Here is a 19,033-nt window from a genome sequence, read left to right on the forward strand (position 1 = left end):
AAAATCCACAAAGCCGAAAGAACCCATGAAAAAGGGCAAAACCATTCAATGAAAAAATAACCAACAGGCAAAGAATTATCTTGAGACAACTGCCTGAAGGACTTTCCTACCAAAAACGGCCTCAAAGCAAAAATGGTAGAATTTAATAAAAGTATACAAAAAAGACCATATAGCGGTCTTGCAAAGTTGTATAACTGAAGCCTCTTTCCTAAAAGGCCAAGAAATGGCTAGTAAAACTAGTAGAATGAGCAGTAATCCGTTAAGGTGGAGGCTACCCTGCCTCCAAAAAAAAACCCCAACAAAAACAACCTTATTAGATCAGACGTCTCAACCAAGAACACAAAGAAATGGCAAAAGCTCTCTGCCCTTTTCTGGAACTAGAAAAGAGCACAAACTAACTATAAGTTTGTACAGGAAACAAAGAAAAAGAGTGCAACTGCGACTCAAAGGTAAAACTATTTAATTTAACCCCTAGACGCAGTTAGGACATTCCATGCCATATCCTATCTTATATGGCGCCCTTCAGCCTCCTGCTTTGAGAAAATGGACTGGGGGGGGGGGGGGGGCGTGCCTAGCCCCCATGATTCGACCGCTGCCTTGAATTTGCATGATTTAATTTTTCCAGCAAGTGTTTACATCAAACTTTATTCTGATCTAAGCACTTGCACGCCGGCATAAGGGGGTTAAACAACGTGTGCATGAATAAAAATCCTTACAGGATAAATACATAAATGGGCATATACAAGTACTGTAGTCCGCTTTCTTCCCAGTGGACAGTAGCATAATTCAAAAGCCAGTCTCTGTATGGAAGTGTTGCTCAATCCTCCGCTCTGAACTACAGATGCTTTGTTGTGTCCAGAAGACTTCAACATGTTTTGTCCCCCCAACGGAGGGCACCAAAAAAAACCTTGCACTCTAAGACCTCCAGACGCACCCCCATCTTGAAAATACAGATCAAGTAAATTGAATAAAAGAATTCCCCTGCGTAATAAGCCGATGATTCAGCCACCAAGACAGAGACAGGCTTGTTCAGAAATCTAGATGAATCCTTGAGATAGCAAAGTAATATCCTTGCATCACTATAACAGGCTTATAGAGTGCCAAATACAAAATTAAAAATACTTCCCAATAGGCACTTTACTACTGGAGGAAACCAGTAGGAAGTCAAAACCAATGCTGAAACATAACAGCAAAGGATCTGGAAAAGGAGTATATCGACAAACCAACAGAAGGAGGCAAAGAAAAAGTCCCTGCAACATTCGTGGAAAGGCATATGACTAAATCCAGACAGGTGAAATATAATATGTCACTACCTATACTTCAAAAACATGCCTCCAACAAACAATGAACTCTGAGGGGAAATGGGACTCAACTTGGTCTAAAAACCCCTCTCACTGAAGAATCAAATGCACATCTTTGCAGAAGCAAAGACAAGACTGAGGTGCCAGTGAGGTATGAGTGGTTTTATAGAGTTCTTGGGGTTTGGAAATCTTTACCTCCTAGTGGCAGGGAAGAGTAATTCCCAAGAGCAATGGATTGTGGACTCTCACCACCTGTATGAAAGAAAAACAAAATTTATGCTTACCTGATAAATGTATTTATTTCTTGACACGGTGAGTCCACGGATCATCATTAATTACTGTAGGGAATATCACTCCTGGCCAGCAGGAGGAGGCAAAGAGCACCACAGCAAAGCTGATAAATATCCCTTACCTACCCACAATCTCCCAATCATTAGACCAAAGGAAAGGAGAGAAATGAAGTAACACAAGGTGCAGAGGTGCCTAAGGTTCATATAAAAAAAAATCTGTCTGAAAAATACAGGGCGGGCCGTGGACTCAAAGAAATACATTTATCAGGTAAGCATAAATTTTGTTTTCTTTCTAATGACAGGGTGAGTCAACGGGTCATCATTAATTACAGTTGGGAATCAATACCCAAGCTAGAGGACACAGATAAGGGAGGGACAAGACAGGTAACCTAAACAGAAGGCACCACTGCTTGAAGAACCTTTCTCCCAAAAGAAGCCTCAGCCGAGGCAGTATCAAATTTATAGAATTTGGAAAAAGTGTGCAAAGATGACCAACGTGCAGTCTTGCAAATCTGTTCCACAGAAGTTTCATTTTTGAAGGCCCAGGAAGAAGAAACAACCCTCGTGGAATGAGCTGTGATTTTCTCAGGAGGTTGCTGTTCAGCAGTCTCATAGGCCAAACGATTAACACTAATTTGCCAAAAGGAAAGCAAAGTAGCCGTAGCTTTCTGACCCTTGCATTTTCCAGAAAAACAAACAAACAATGCAGAAGACTGACGAAAGTCCTTAGTTGCCTGCAGATAGAATTTTAGAGCTCGCACAACATCTAGGTTAAGATTAAGACTCCAAGGAGGAGTAACCGATTTAAACACAGGCCGAATCTTGATCAAGGCCTGACAAAAAGATTGCACGTCTGGCACATCCGTCAAGCGCTTATGCAACAAAATAGACAATGCCAAAATCTGATCCTTCAGAGTACTCGCCAACAAACCCTTCTCCAGACCATCCTGGAGAAAGGACAAAATCTTAGGAATCCTGACTCTACTCCAAGAGTATGCTTTTGATTCACACCAATACAAGTATTTACGCCAAATCTTATGGTAGATTCTGCGAGTCACAGGCTTACAAGCCTGGATCAAGGTCTCAATGACCGACTCTGAAAACCTACGCTTAGATAAAATTAAGCGTTCAATCTCCAGGCAGTCAGCTTCAGAGAAACAAGATTTGGATGAAGGAAGGGACTCTGAAGTAGAAGGTCCTTCCTCAGAGGAAGTCTCCAAGGTGGAAAGGATGACATTTCCACTTGGTCTGCACACCATATCCTGCGAGGCCACGCTGGGGCTATGAGAATTACAGATGCCCTCTCCTGCTTGATTCAACAATGACTCTTGGAAGGAGAGCAAACGGAGGAAACAGGTATGCTAGATTGAAGTTCCAAGGAACCACCAGAGCATCTATCAGAATTGCCTGCGGATCCCTTGACCTCGAACCGTATCTCGGGAGCTTGGCATTCTGACGAGAAGCCATGAGATCCAACTCCGGCTGCCCCATTTGAGGTTCAAGCTGGAAAACACATCCAGATGAAGTTCCCACTCCCCGGGATGAAAAGTCTGTCTGCTCAGAAAATCCGCTTCCCAATTGTCCACTCCTGGAATGTAGATCGCAGGAAGACAGCAGTTGTGGGTCTCCGCCCACTGAATAATTCAGGCCACCTCTGTCATGGCAAGGAACTCCGAGTTCCCCCCTGGTGGTTGATGTAAGCCACCGAGGTTATGCTGTCCAACTGGAATCTGATAATCTGGGCTAAGGCTGAGGCCAGGCCAGGCGAGCACTGAAGATCGCTCTTAGCGCCAAGATGTTTATGGGCAGAACCGACTCGTCCCGAGTCCATAAGCCCTGAGCCTTCAACGAGCCCCAGACTGCTCCCCAACCCAGAAGGCTGGCATACGTGGTCACAATCACCCAGGAGGGTCTGCAGAAGCAAGTACCCTGGGAAAGATGGCCCTGAGACAGCCACCATGGAAGAGAGTCTATTGACGCCTGATCCAGATCTATACGTGGAGACAGATCCGTATAGTCTCTGTTCCATTGTCTGAGCATGCATAACTGCAGAGGTCTGAGATGGAACCAACCGAACGGAATGATGTCCCTGGAAGCCACGATAAGACCAATTACCTCCCATACATTGAGCCACCGACGACCGTGGAGAGGAATGAAGGGCATGACAAGAGTCGAAAATCTTTTTTCTGACCTCAGTCAGAAAAATCTTCATTAACAGGGAGTCCATTATGGTCCCCAAAAACACGACCCTTGTAGATGGAACCAGAGAACTGTTTTCCAGATTCACCTTCCATCCGTGGGATCAAAGAAAAGACAAGATCTCCGTATGAGATTTTGTTTGTTGAAAATATGGCGCCTGAACCAGAATGTCGTCCAGATAAGGCGCCACTGCAATGCCCTGAGACTGAAGCACAACCAAAAGGGCCCCCAGAACCTTTGAAAAAATTCTGGGGGCTGTGGCAAGGCCGAATGGAAGGGCCACAAACTGAAAGTGATTGTCCAAGAAGGAGAATCTCAGAAACTTGTGATGGTCCTTGTGAATGGGAACATGAAGGTATGCATCCTTTAGGTCTATGGTAGTCATGAACTGACCCTCTTGCACCAAAGGAAGAATGGATAGTCTCCATCTTGAAGGATGACACTCTGAGAAACTTGTTTAAACATTTTAAGTCTAAAATTGGTCAAAAAGTTCCCTCCTTTTTAGGAACTACGAACAGATTTGAGTAAAATCCCAGACCCCGTTCCTGAAGAGGAACTGGAACTATTACCCCCAGGGCGGCCAGGTCCTTGACACAATGTAAGAACGCCTCTCTTTTTATCTGGTCTACAGATAATCTGGAAAGGAGAAACCTGCATCTGGGAGGAAAAGTTTTGAAATCTAATTTGTATCCCTGGGAGACGATGTCCACCGCCCAGGGTTCCGGTACATCTCTTATCCAGGCCTGGGAAAAAAGAGAGTCTGCCCCCAACAAGATCCGCTCTCGGATGGGGGGCCAACCCATCATGCTGACTTGGAGTGAGCTGAAGGTTTTTTTAGATTGTTTGCCCTTATTCCAGGACTGGTTAGGCTTCCAAGAAGACTTGGCTTGATCTTGCTTGGAAGCATCTCTAATGAAGGAATTGGCTAACTTAAGGGCCTTAATCCTGTCCTGGATCTTCTCAAGAGGAGAATCCGTCTGAAGAGATTCAGACAACCCATCAAACCAGTAAGCTGCAGGGCTGGTAACAGTGGTGATACACACCGCAGGTTGCCACTGTAGACTCTGGAGGACATACATCTTTTTTAGTAAAGCTTCCAATTTTTTATCCATTGGACCCTTAAAAGAGCAACTATCCTCTATGGGAATACTAGTCCTCTTAGCCAAAGTGGAGATCGCTCCTTCTACCTTAGGAACCGTCTGCCACGACTCTTTAATGGAATGCGCTATAGGAAATATCTTCTTAAAAATAGGAGATAGAGAAAAAGGAATACTAGGTCTTTCCCATTTTCGAGCAATAATCTCCGTAGCACGGTCAGGAACCGGAAAAACCTCCACATGAAAATATTTGTTCAATTTACTAGACTTTTTAGGGTTGACTACAATAGTCATGTCGGAGTCGTCCAAAGTTGCCAAAACCTCCTTAAGTAATAACCGGTGTTCTAGCTTAAATCTAAAGGATACTACTTCAGCATCAGAAGAAGGAATTACACCATCAGAGTCTGAGATTTCCCCCTCAGACGATACCAACATGTCTTCTTCCTCAGGCTTATGAGAAGGGACACGCTGGATAGCCACAACTTGATCAGAAACCTTACTAACTGATTCCTTAAGTTTCCTTTTACGCCGTCCCTGCAACATGGGGAAAGTTGACAAAGCCTCAGATACCGCAAAGGATACCTGGAAGGCAATGTCTTGTAAAGAAAATTCTACTGTATTGCAAGAGGAAACACAGGGCACTGCATGTGGAGACTGAAAAGGTTGGGACGCTTGAGGAGAAAGCTGCGGCATATCGACTACAGGAGACACCTGAACAGCATATGCCTGGGATAATGGTGGCTCATGGTCAAACATTTTCTCTCTATAGCTTAAGGTTCTCTCAATGCATGAGGAACAAAAAGGAACTGGGGGTCCCACCTGAGCATCAAAACATAACTGGCAAGCAGCAACTTCGCCTGGGACAATGGTTTGAAAAGTCTCTTGATCCATCATATGTAATAAGGATAAAGTGCAAAATAAAATGTCTTTATTTCAAAATAAAAGATAAAAAAAAGTGTACTGTGTCTTTAAGAAATTAGAAAAGAAAATTTATGCTTACCGGATAAATTTATTTCTTTTTTGACACGATGAGTCCACGGATCATTTTAATTACTATTGGGAATATCACTCCTGCCCTGCAGGAGGCGGCACAGAGCACCACAGCAAAGCTGTTAAATAGCTCCTCCCTTCCCTCCCACTCCAGTCATTCGACTGAAGCTAAGGCGAGAAAAGAAGAAACAAGGTGCAGAGGTGTCTGAAGTTTATAACATACAAATAAACCTGTCTAAATAACAGGGCGGGCCGTGGACTCTGTGTCAAAAAAGAAAAATTTATCAGGTAAGCATAAATTTTATCATCTTAATTACTATTGGGAATCAATACCAAAACTAGAGTACACAGATTATATGGGAGGGAACCTAAACGGAAGGCACCACTGCTTGAAGAACCTTTTTCCCAAAAACAGCCTCACCGAGGCAAAAATGTCAAATTTGTAGAATTTTGAAAAAGAGTGGAGAGGGGACAGAGTTGCAGCCTTGCAAATCTGTTCCACAAAAACCTCATTCTTGAAAACCCATGATTAAGCAACAGCCCTCATGGAATGAGCCGTAACTCTCACTGGAGGCTGCTGTCCAGCAGTCTCATATGCAAAACCTATAAAACTCTTTAGCCAAAAAGAAAGAGAAGTCGCCGTAGATTTCTGTCTCTTACGTTTTCCTGAGAAAACCACAAGACAGACGAAAAAACCTTAGTCGTCTGCAGGTAAAACATTAAGGCACGAACCACGTCCAAATTGTGCAGAAGCCATACCCTCTGAGAGATAGGATTAGGACACAAGGAATGAACAACAATCTACTGATTAATGTTCCAATCAGAAACCACTCTAGGAAGAAATCCTAATTTAGTACGTAAACATTACCTTATCTAAATGAAAAATAAGGTAAGGGGCCTCATACTGCAATGCCGCGATCTTTGACACTCTGCGAGCAGAAGAAAAAGCAAAAAGAAATAAAACTTTGCAAGATAACAACTTAATATCTAAGGAATGCATAGGCTCAAACAGGGCTACTTGAAGGAACTTTGAAAGCCAAATTAAAACTCCATGGGGGAGTAACTGGATTGAACACAGGCCTGATCCTGACCAAGGCCTGACAAAGATTGCACATCTGTCAGACATTTGTGAAACAAAATAGATAAGGCAGAAATTTGACCCTTCAGGGAACTTTTCGATAATCCTTTCTCCAAACTCTCTTGGAGAAAGGACAAAATCCTAGGAATCCTAACTCTACCCTAGGAGTAGTCCTTGTATTCACACCAATAAATATATATACGCCATATCTTATAGTAATCTTACTAGTAACAGGTTTACGAGCCTGAATCATGGTCTCTATAACCGATTATGAAAACCCCCGCTTGGATAAAAACATAATTTATGCTTACCTGATAAATTTATTTCTCTTGTAGTGTATACAGTCCACGGATCATCCATTACTTATGGGATATTCTCCTTCCCAACAGGAAGTTGCAAGAGGATCACCCACAGCAGAGCTGCTATATAGCTCCTCCCCTCACTGCCATATCCAGTCATTCAACCGAAACAAGACGAGAAAGGAGAAACCATAGGGTGCAGTGGTTACTGTAGTTTAAATAAAATTTAGACCTGCCTTAAAAAGACAGGGCGGGCCGTGGACTGGATACACTACAAGAGAAATAAATGTATCAGGTAAGCATAAATTATGTTTTCTCTTGTTAAGTGTATCCAGTCCACGGATCATCCATTACTTATGGGATACCAATACCAAAGCTAAAGTACACGGATGATGGGAGGGACAAGGCAGGATTAAACGGAAGGAACCACTGCCTGAAGAACCTCTCTCCCAAAAACAGCCTCCGAAGAAGCAAAAGTATCAAATTTGTAAAATTTTGAAAAGGTGTGAAGCGAAGACCAAGTCGCAGCCTTGCAAATCTGTTCAACAGAGGCCTCATTTTTAAAGGCCCAGGTGGAAGCCACAGCTCTAGTAGAATGAGCTGTAATCTTTTCAGGGGGCTGCTGTCCAGCAGTCTCATAGGCTAAGCGAATTATGCTCCGAAGCCAAAAGGAAAGAGAGGTTGCCGAAGCTTTTTGACCTCTCCTCTGTCCAGAGTAAACGACAAACAGGGAAGATGTTTGGCGAAAATCTTTAGTAGCTTGTAAGTAAAACTTCAAGGCACGGACTACGTCCAGATTATGTAAAAGACGTTCCTTCTTTGAAGAAGGATTAGGACACAATGATGGAACAACAATCTCTTGATTGATATTCTTGTTAGAAACCACCTTAGGTAAAAACCCAGGTTTGGTACGCAGAACTACCTTATCTGCATGAACAATCAGATAAGGAGAATCACATTGTAAGGCAGATAGCTCAGAGACTCTTCGAGCCGAGGAAATAGCCATCAAAAATAGAACTTTCCAAGATAAAAGTTTAATATCAATGGAATGAAGGGGTTCAAACGGAACTCCTTGAAGAACTTTAAGAACCAAGTTTAAGCTCCACGGGGGAGCAACAGTTTTAAACACAGGCTTAATTCTAACCAAAGCCTGACAAAATGCCTGGACGTCTGGAACCTCTGCCAGACGCTTGTGCAAAAGAATAGACAGAGCAGAAATCTGTCCTTTTAAAGAACTAGCTGATAATCCTTTGTCCAAACCCTCTTGGAGACAGGACAATATCCTCCATGAGTAATTCTTGGATTCACACCAATAAAGAGATTTACGCTATATCTTATGGTAGATTTTCCTGGTGACAGGCTTTCGTGCCTGTATTAAGGTATCAATGACTGATTCGGAGAAGCCACGCCTTGATAGAATCAAGCGTTCAATCTCCATGCAGTCAGTCTCAGAGAAATTAGATTTGGATGATTGAAAGGACCTTGTATTAGAAGGTCCTGCCTCAGAGGCAGAGTCCATGGTGGAAAGGATGACATGTCCACTAGGTCTGCATACCAGGCGCTATCAGAATCACCGATGCTCTCTCCTGCTTGATTTTGGCAATCAGTCGAGGGAGCAGAGGAAACTGTGGAAACACATAAGCCAGGTTGAAGAACCAAGGAGCTGCTAAAGCATCTATCAGCGTCGCTTCCAGGTCCCTGGACCTGGATCCGTAACAAGGAAGCTTGGCGTTCTGGCAAGACGCCATGAGATCCAGTTCTGGTTTGCCCCAACGATGGATCAGTTGAGCTAACACCTCCGGATGGAGTTCCCACTCCCCCGGATGAAAAGTCTGACGACTTAGAAAATCCGCCTCCCAGTTCTCTACGCCTGGGATGTGGATCGCTGACAGGTGGCAAGAGTGAGACTCTGCCCAGCGAATTATCTTTGAGACTTCTAACATCGCTAGGGAACTCCTGGTTCCCCCTTGATGGTTGATGTAAGCCACAGTCGTGATGTTGTCCGACTGAAATCTAATGAACCTCAGGGTTGCTAACTGAGGCCAAGCTAGAAGAGCATCTTATATTGCTCTTAACTCCAGAATATTTATTGGGAGGAGTTTCTCCTCCTGAGTCCACGATCCCTGAGCCTTCAGGGAGTTCCAGACTGCGCCCCAACCTAGAAGGCTGGCATCTGTTGTTACAATCGTCCAATCTGGCCTGCGAAAGGTCATACCCTTGGACAGATGGACCCGAGATAGCCACCAGAGAAGAGAATCTCTGGTCTCTTGATCCAGATTTAGTAGAGGGGACAAATCTGAGTAATCCCCATTCCACTGACCTAGCATGCATAATTGCAGCGGTCTGAGATGCAGGCGCGCAAATGGCACTATGTCTATTGCCGCTACCATTAAGCTGATTACTTCCATACACTGAGCCACTGACGGACGTGGAATGGAATGAAGGACACGGCAAGCATTTAGAAGTTTTGATAACCTGGACTCCGTCAGGTAAATTTTCATCTCTACAGAATCTATAAGAGTCCCTAGGAAGGTGACTCTTGTGAGTGGGGATAGAGAACTCTTTTCCACGTTCACTTTCCACCCATGCGACCTCAGAAAAGCCAGAACTATCTCTGTATGAGACTTGGCAATTTGAAAGCTTGACGCCTGTATTAGGATGTCGCCTAGATACAGAGCCACCGCTATGCCTCGCGGTCTTAGAACCGCCAGAAGTGAGCCCAGAACCTTTGTAAAAATTCTCGGGGCTGTAGCCAACCCGAAGGGAAGAGCTACAAATTGGTAATGCCTGTCTAGAAAGGCAAACCTTAGGAACCGATGATGATCTTTGTGAATCGGTATGTGAAGGTAGGCATCCTTTAAGTCCACTGTGGTCATGTACTGACCCTCTTGGATCATGGGTAGGATGGTCCGAATAGTTTCCATTTTGAATGATGGAACTCTGAGGAATTTGTTTAAGATCTTTAGATCCAAGATTGGTCTGAATGTTCCCTCTTTCTTGGGAACCACAAACAGATTTGAATAAATCCCCTGTCCCATCCGCGGAACTGGATGGATCACTCCCATTACTAGGAGGTCTTGCACACAGCTTAGGAATGCCTCTTTCTTTATCTGGTTTGCTGATAACCTTGAAAGATGAAATCTCCCTTGTGGAGGAGAAGCTTTGAAGTCCAGAAGATATCCCTGAGATATGATCTCCAACGCTCAGGTTTCCTGAACATCTCTCTTGCCCACGCCTGGGCGAAGAGAGAAAGTCTGCCCCCTACTAGATCCGTTTCCGGATAGGGGGCAGTTCCTTCATGCTGTCTTGGGGGCAGCAGCAGGTTTTCTGGCCTGCTTGCCCTTGTTCCAGGACTGGTTAGGTTTCCAGGCCTGTCTGGAATGAGCAACAGTTCCCTCTTGTTTTGAAGCGGAGGAAGTTGATGCTGCTCCTGCCTTGAAATTTCGAAAGGCACGAAAATTAGACTGTTTGGCCTTTGATTTGGCCCTGTCCTGAGGAAGGGTATGACCCTTGCCTCCAGTAATGTCAGCAATGATTTCCTTCAAGCCAGGCCCGAATAAGGTCTGCCCCTTGAAAGGAATGTTGAGTAATTTAGACTTTGAAGTCACGTCAGCTGACCAGGATTTAAGCCATAGCGCCCTACGCGCCTGGATGGCGAATCCGGAATTCTTAGCCGTAAGTTTAGTCAAATGAACAATGGCATCAGAAACAAATGAGTTAGCTAGCTTAAGCGTTCTAAGCTTGTCAATAATTTCCTCCAATGGAGCTGTATGGATGGCCTCTTCCAGGGCCTCAAACCAGAATGCCGCCGCAGCAGTGACAGGCGCAATGCATGCAAGGGGCTGCAAAATAAAACCTTGTTGAATAAACATTTTCTTAAGGTAACCCTCCAATTTTTTATCCATTGGATCTGAAAAAGCACAACTGTCCTCAACCGGGATAGTGGTACGCTTTGCTAAAGTAGAAACTGCTCCCTCCACCTTAGGGACTGTCTGCCATAAGTCCCGTGTAGTGGCGTCTATTGGAAACATTTTTCTAAATATAGGAGGTGGGGAAAAGGGCACACCGGGTCTATCCCACTCCTTGCTAATAATTTCTGTAAGCCTTTTAGGTATAGGAAAAACGTCAGTACATACCGGCACCGCATAGTATCTATCCAGCCTACACAATTTCTCTGGAATTGCAACTGTGTTACAGTCATTCAGAGCAGCTAATACCTCCCCAAGCAATACACGGAGGTTCTCAAGCTTAAATTTAAAATTAGAAATCTCTGAATCAGGTTTCCCCGAGTCAGAGATGTCACCCACAGAAGGAAGCTCTCCGTCCTCATGTTCTGCATACTGTGACGCAGTATCAGACATGGCTCTTACAGCATTTGCGCGCTCTGTATCTCTCCTAACCCCAGAGCTATCACGCTTGCCTCTTAACTCAGGCAATCTAGATAATACCTCTGACAGGGTATTATTCATGATTGCAGCCATGTCCTGCAAGGTAATCGCTATGGGCATCCCTGATGTAGTTGGCGCCATATAAGCGTGCGTCCCCTGAGCGGGAGGCGAAGGGTCTGACACGCGGGGAGAGTTAGTCGGCATAACTTCCCCCTCGACAGAACCCTCTGGTGATAATTCTTTTATAGATAAAGACTGATCTTTACTGTTTAAGGTGAAATCAATACATTTAGTACACATTCTCCTATGGGGCTCCACCATGGCTTTCAAACATAATGAACAAGTAGGTTCCTCTGTATCAGACATGTTTAAACAGACTAGCAATGAGACTAGCAAGCTTGGAAAAACACTTAAAACAAGTTTACAAGCAATATAAAAAACGTTACTGCGCCTTTAAGAAACACAAATTTGGTCCTAAATTTGAAATAACAGTGAAAAAAGGCAGTTACACTAACAAAATTTTTACAGTGTATGTAACAAGTTAGCAGAGCATTGCACCCACTTGCAAATGGATGATTAACCCCTTAATACCAAAAACGGAATAACAAATGACAAAAAACGTTTTTAAAACAGTCACAACAACTGCCACAGCTCTACTGTGGCTTTTTACCTCCCTTAATACGACTTTTGAAGCCTTTTGAGCCCTTCAGAGAAGTCCTGGAACATGCAGGAAGAAGCTGGATGTCTGTGTCTGTAATTTTTGCTGCGCAAAAAAAGCGCTAAAATAGGCCCCTCCCATTCATATTACAACAGTGGAAAGCCTCAAGGAACTGTTTCTAGGCAAAATTCAAGCCAACCATGTGGAAAAAACTAGGCCCCAATAAGTTTTATCACCAAACATATATAAAAAACGATTAAACATGCCAGCAAACGTTTTAAAATACACTTTTATAAGAGTATGTATCTCTATTAATAAGCCTGATACCAGTCGCTATCACTGCATTTAAGGCTTTACTTACATTACTTAGGTACTAGCAGCATTTTCTAGCAAATTCCATCCCTAGAAAAATATTTTAACTGCACATACCTTATTGCAGGAAAACCTGCACGCTATTCCCTCTCTGAAGTTACCTCACTCCTCAGAATATGTGAGAACAGCAAAGGATCTTAGTTACTTCTGCTAAGATCATAGAAAACGCAGGCAGATTCTTCTTCTAAATACTGCCTGAGATAAACAGTACACTCCGGTACCATTTAAAAATAACAAACTTTTGATTGAAGAGACAAACTAAGTATAAAACACCACAGTCCTCTTACGACCTCCATCTTTGTTGAGAGCTGCAAGAGAATCACTGGATATGGCAGTGAGGGGAGGAGCTATATAGCAGCTCTGCTGTGGGTGATCCTCTTGCAACTTCCTGTTGGGAAGGAGAATATCCCATAAGTAATGGATGATCCGTGGACTGGATACACTTAACAAGAGAAAATAAGCGTTCAATCTCCAAGCAGTCAGCTTCAGAGAAACTAGATTTTGGTGAAGGAAGGGCCCTTGAAATAGAAGATCCTTCCTCAACGGAAGACTCCAACCAAGGTGGTAGAAATGACATGTCCACCAGATCTGCATACCAATCCTGCGAGGCCAAGCCGGTGCAATGAGGCTCACCGAGGCCCTCTCCTGCTTTATTCGAGCAATCACCCAAGGAGAAGAGCAAACGGAGGATATAGGTATGTTAAACTGAAGGTCAAAGGTACCGCCAGGGCAACTATCAGTACCACCTGAGAGTCCCTGGATCACGACCTGTACCTCGGAAGCTTGGCATTGTGCTGAGATGCCATGAAATCCAATTCCGGCTGACCCCATTTGAGAATCAGACTGGAAAACACTTCCGGATTGAGTCCCCACTCCCCTGGATGAAGGTCTGCCTGCTCGGGAAGTCCGCCTCCCAGTTGTCCCCCCCCCCCCCCCGGGATGCGGATTGCAGACTTACTTTAGATACCTTGGTCATCGCTAAGGAACTTCTCGTTCCTCCATGATGATAGATGTAAGCCACTGAAGTTTTGTTGTCCGACTGGAACCTGATAAACTGGACCTAGTCTAACTGGGGCCAGGCCAGAAGAGCATTGAAGATCGCCCTTAATTCCAGAATGGATATAGGAAGAACAGACTCTGACTGAGTCCAAACTCTCTGAGCCTTTAGGGAGCCCCAGACCGCTCCCCATCCTAGAAGGCTGACGTCTGTTGTCACAATCTCCCAAGATGTTCTGCGAAAGCTGGTTACCCGGTAGAGATGATCCCGAAACAACCACCATTGAAGGGAATCCCTAGTCTCCTGCTCCAAAAGTATTTGAGGAGACAAGTCCGCATAATTTCCGTTCCATTGCCTGAGCATATTTAACTGCAGAGGTCTGAGATGAAACCTAGCAAACGGGATGATGTCCATTGCCGCTACTATCAGCCCGATTACATCCATGCGCTGAGCCACTGATGGCCGAGGAGTGGACCGAAGAGCTAGACAAGTATCGAAAATCTTTGATTTCCTGACTACAGTCAGAAAAATCTTCATTGATAGGGAATCTATTATTGTTCCCAAGAAAGAAACCCTTGTACTTGGAACTAAGGAACTCTTTCCCAAATTAACCTTCCGTCCGTGAGATCTCAGGAAGGATAACAACATTTCCGTGTAGGATCTTGCTTGTTGAATGGGAACATGCAAATGTGTCCTTAAATCCACAGTTGTCATAGATTGACCCTCTTGGATCAAGGGAGAATGGAACAAATAGCTTCCATCTGAAGGACAGTACTCTGAGGAATTTTTAAGACTCTTGAGACCTAAAATAGATCTGAAGGTTCCCCTTTTTTTTTGGAATAAAATCCCAGACCCTGTTCCTGAATCCGAACAAGAACCATCACTCCCATGACAGAGAGGTCTCCTACGCAGAGTAAGAATGCCTCTCCTCTTCTGTAGATAATCTTGAAAGCAAAGACCTGCCCCTGGGAGAAAAAGTTCTAATCTCCATATTGTATTCCTGGGATACAGAGTCCTACCGGATTGGGGGCAGGCATATCCTGCTGTCTTTGATTCACCAGCAGGATTCTTGGATTGCTTTCCCCTATTTCAAGATTGACTGGGTCATCAGGAAAGTTTAGACTGCTCCAGCTTGGAAGAAGGAGTTGAACGACTTCCTTTGAAAGTTCGAAAGGAACTAAAATACACTGACGACTGTTTTCTTATCCTGAGGGAAGGAATGTCCCTTACCTCTCGTAATAGAGAGAATTTCCGTTAAAACAGGTCCAAATAAGGTCTTCCCCTTGTAGGGAATCGCCAAAAATGTATACTCAGATGAGGCATCCGCAGACCAATATCTTTCCTCTAACGCTCTGTGGGCCATGTGGCAAAGCCTGAAATCTTAGCTCCCAGCTTAAAAACCTTGATGGAGCATCTGAAATAAAGGAGTTGGCTAAATTAATTGCCTTAATCCTATCCTGGATTTCTTTGAGAGGAGTGTCTGTCCGAATAGAATCAGACAACGCATCCAAATGGTACGCCACCATACTGGTGACAAAGCAATACAAACCGTAGGTAGTTGTAAACTCTGACGTACACACATTCCCTGGGTACCATTGACAAGACTCCTTGATAGAGTCTGCTATATCTGGAGAAAAGGGGGGACCCAGTTTTTCCCTATCCTTCCAATCATCCTTGTAAAGTTTACTGGACTTATTAGGATTGACTACTCCGATGATGTCGGCGGCGTCCAGGGAAACAAAAACCTCCCAAAGTAACAAACGGAGGTGTTCAAGCTTAAACTGAAAGAAAACACTTCAGTATCAAACAAAGGAATTACACAGACAGAGTCTGAGATTTTCCCCTTATATACCACCGAAGTATCCTCCTCAGGCTTCAGGGAAGAAAATTCGAAATAGCTACTTAAATACATTTCCTCAAGCGTTTTCCCTTGTAGCATGGGAAAAACAGACAATGCATCAGATATCGCTTCAATGATCTTAGGAAGCAGTGTCTTGCAAAGTAACTCCAGGTGGAATTTGTGAAGAAACGCAGGGCACTGCATGTGTGGGCTATAAAAAAAAAATTTGGACACTTGAGAAAATATTTTATTCCTCTAGAAAAGTTCTCACAACATAGGGAACAGAGAAAAGATGATTAATCAAATAAAAGTCTTACCTTTTTTTTTTTATATATAAAAATCAACACATAAAAACCGTTACTGTCTCTTTAAATTTTAAAGAGTAACTTTTTTATTTAAGTTGGCAGAAATGGCTGAATAGGTACATGCGTTATATAAGTATTGCAAAACCCCCACTACACCTCAGCTTAACCCAGCTGAGGTGCCTGTCAGCCTTTCTGCACAAATTGACTCAGCTGTAGCGCAGTCAAAACGCAACCACTCTGACCTAAAGGTCTTTCTTTCTTCCGAAAAACGGAAGTGCTAGAAAAAGGTGCTGTCTCCCAAGCGAAAATATTCTGACTAAAATTCTCCGTTCCTTCTGATAACTGGAAGTGCTAGAGAAGAGGTGCGCAACGAACTTGGCGCCACACAAGCTCCGCCCATCGTGGGCGTTTCAATATCCATCATCCAGCCGCCATTATTATTTTACAAAAATAAGCGACAAGGAACAAATTAGCAGACTGATCAGCTTCTTTTGTTAGAAAGCTGCTTAATCCGATTGCTAAAATTTTACAGGGAAACACCCTCACATCGAGTTTGCTCTCTGCAAAAACATCTCATCGTTGTTAATATGTAATCTCCCAGTCGGTTATTATTTAGTCATGAAACCGCCAGGAGATGAAAGTCACCCGACACATTTAGCCCCAGTGCCTGCGTTCAGGTGCCTTTTTGTGTCCCCTAATACACAATGAGGTCTGTATAAAAATAAAGTGCCCAAACTTTTTCTGAGTTTTCTTTCTACCCCCAGAAATAAAGTCAGCACTTACCTCATCATCTGCCTGACAGCAAGGCAGTTCACAGGTTTGAGAGGTCCTCTCCCTCACATGGACCTGCAATTAAACGAAAGTCCTGAGTAAATATCCCTCAGGTTTTCAGTGTAAGGGTAGCATCAGAATATGGGAGGCGCAGTGAGAATTATGTCCCACAAGTTCCTGTTGCTCTAAAGCCACCACTGCTCTACTGAAGAGACTGATATGGACTACGGCTACACCCTAGGACAAAGCAGCACAATCTTGCACTACTTTAAAAATAATAAACTCTTGATTGAAGAATCTTTGTCTAACACCAAATTTACCACCTCCTTGCACTTAACGTAGGCAAAGAGAATGACTGTCTCTTTGCCGCCTCCTGCAGGGCAGGAATGATATTCCCAATAGTAATTAAGATGATCCGTGGACTCATCATGTCATTAAAAAGAAATATGCCTTAACGTATGTAAGCAACAAAACAATTAACCTCAGGCAACCTAAACACCTTAGTAGCTTTACTGAGGTGCCTACCTGTCCTGCAGCCAACGGAGTGACTTCCCTCATAGAAGAAACTATCCGGACCTGAAAACGGTAGCGCAATGAAAACGGAGATCGGAGCAGCCGACTACTACGTCACAGCTACGCAGTTCTCTGTCAGTTTCCACAATCGCACTGAAAGCGTGCCAAAAGAAAAAAAACGCTTCAATAAGGACCCTCCCCTTTTCATATACGGAGCGGTCCTAGCGGTTAAAGAGCCCTAACTGCTTATTGTTTTTATGACATGTCAAAAAAGTTAAAGTCCGCAATAACAGACCAGAACTAACTGAGCCACCATGAATCCCTCTCCTCACAGTATTAATGCCCATAACTGCCAATAAACCCCAAACATGAAGGTTTATATAATAAAAATGAAAGTCCCATTTTTTATAACACAGCCCTTAGCTGTAACAAGTGCCAGAATCTCCTTTGCAAAAAAAAATTAAAATGGCACTTACCTGAAAATGTTGTCCGGCAGCAGGACAGCTCACCTGGTTTGAGAGGGTGCAGCACCTCACATGGACCTGTGAAGAAAGAAAGAAACTGAGTAAACCTACTCAGGCTTTCTGGACAGAGCAGCAAATTCTTGAGAAAATGCAGTAAGAATTGTACCTCACAATTTTTCAAGTGCTCAAAAGCCATTGCCCTACTGAAGAGACTGACGTGGACTAAGGCTAGACCCCAGGAAAGATCAGAGTAAGCTTACTCTGCTTTAAAAATAATAAAATCTTGATTGAAGAAAACTTCTCATCAGACACCTAAACTTCACTTCCTCCTTGCACTAGAGGCAAAGGGAATGACTGGGGGATTGTGGGTAGGGAAGTGATATTTATCAGCTTTGCTGTCATGCTCTTTGCCTCCTCCTGCTGGCCAGGAGTGATATTCCTAACAGTAATTAATAAAGATCCGTGGACTCACCGTGTCATTAGAAAAAAAAAATGCTTTTATTTCTGTACTGCACAATCGGGCCTCTCTAGTTATAACCTCCAAAAGCCTGTATGGGTCCCAATTTCACATGTGACTACCCTTGATGACAATTTAGTAAGGTGATCAGGGATTTTATATGGTCTGGTTCTTTTGCCTTTTTTGTGGGCTATATGTTGTATGTTTGGGTAAATGATTTGGTGGCATTCTGTTTTTTTTGCTCATATTTACTATATCCATATTGGTTTGAATAAAGATAAAATATTTATACAATTTGAGAGTTGGGATTATTTTCTATTATAAATATAATAATGTAGGGCCTGCTGAGAAAAAATACAACATTTGTTTGGGTCACTCGCTGAAATTTGACTTACAATAGTGTTTAAATGTAAGTAGCTAAAAAAGCTTTTATTTCTAACAAGTGCTATGGAAAGTTAGCTGGATGAAAGAGGACATATATGGCTGGAAATTTCCACTAGTCCAGACAAGTAAGAAATTGCAGTGGAGAAGATAAAAATGTCATGAACATTGATTGAGTAAACTAGTATTTTTCCCCCACTAGACTAGTAACTTTTCTCATCTGACTAGTAACCTATTGTGATACCCTTGGATGTATCTAGATCTATCTACCTATAGATTGAATTGTGTTTTATCTGAGGGATACATTATCGCTCCAAACATCATTATAATACATCTATAAAAATAGATATAAAGTCCAGTGAGTGCATACGTAACGTTAGTCTCTATTATATCACAAAGCAACCTGGCAGTTGTAGAAAGTTGGTTAGACGCGCATGACCCTATAGACTTTTTGTGTGAATGTATGTATAAATGTATACTTATTATTTATATTTACTACATAGTGAGGACACTTAATACTCTGTGTACCAGCACTGTGTATTTAAATGTGTAGTTTGTTTGTGCTTTGTTTGGCGCCGACATGGTAGTGTTTTGGTGCTCCCATTTTTCTGAGGTATAGTATTTAGGTTCTAC

At 43.2% G+C, this 19,033-nt stretch overlaps 1 protein-coding gene across 1 annotated transcript in view; it reads right to left on the reverse strand.

The window, feature by feature from the left end:
* CDC27 (cell division cycle 27) overlaps positions 1 to 19,033 on the reverse strand; it is a 464,683-nt gene that overhangs the window by 116,305 nt on the left and 329,345 nt on the right. The window lies entirely within an intron of this gene.

The sequence above is a fragment of the Bombina bombina genome, chromosome 1, assembly GCF_027579735.1.
Source record: "Bombina bombina isolate aBomBom1 chromosome 1, aBomBom1.pri, whole genome shotgun sequence".
In the NCBI taxonomy this organism is placed as follows: Eukaryota; Metazoa; Chordata; class Amphibia; order Anura; family Bombinatoridae; genus Bombina; species Bombina bombina.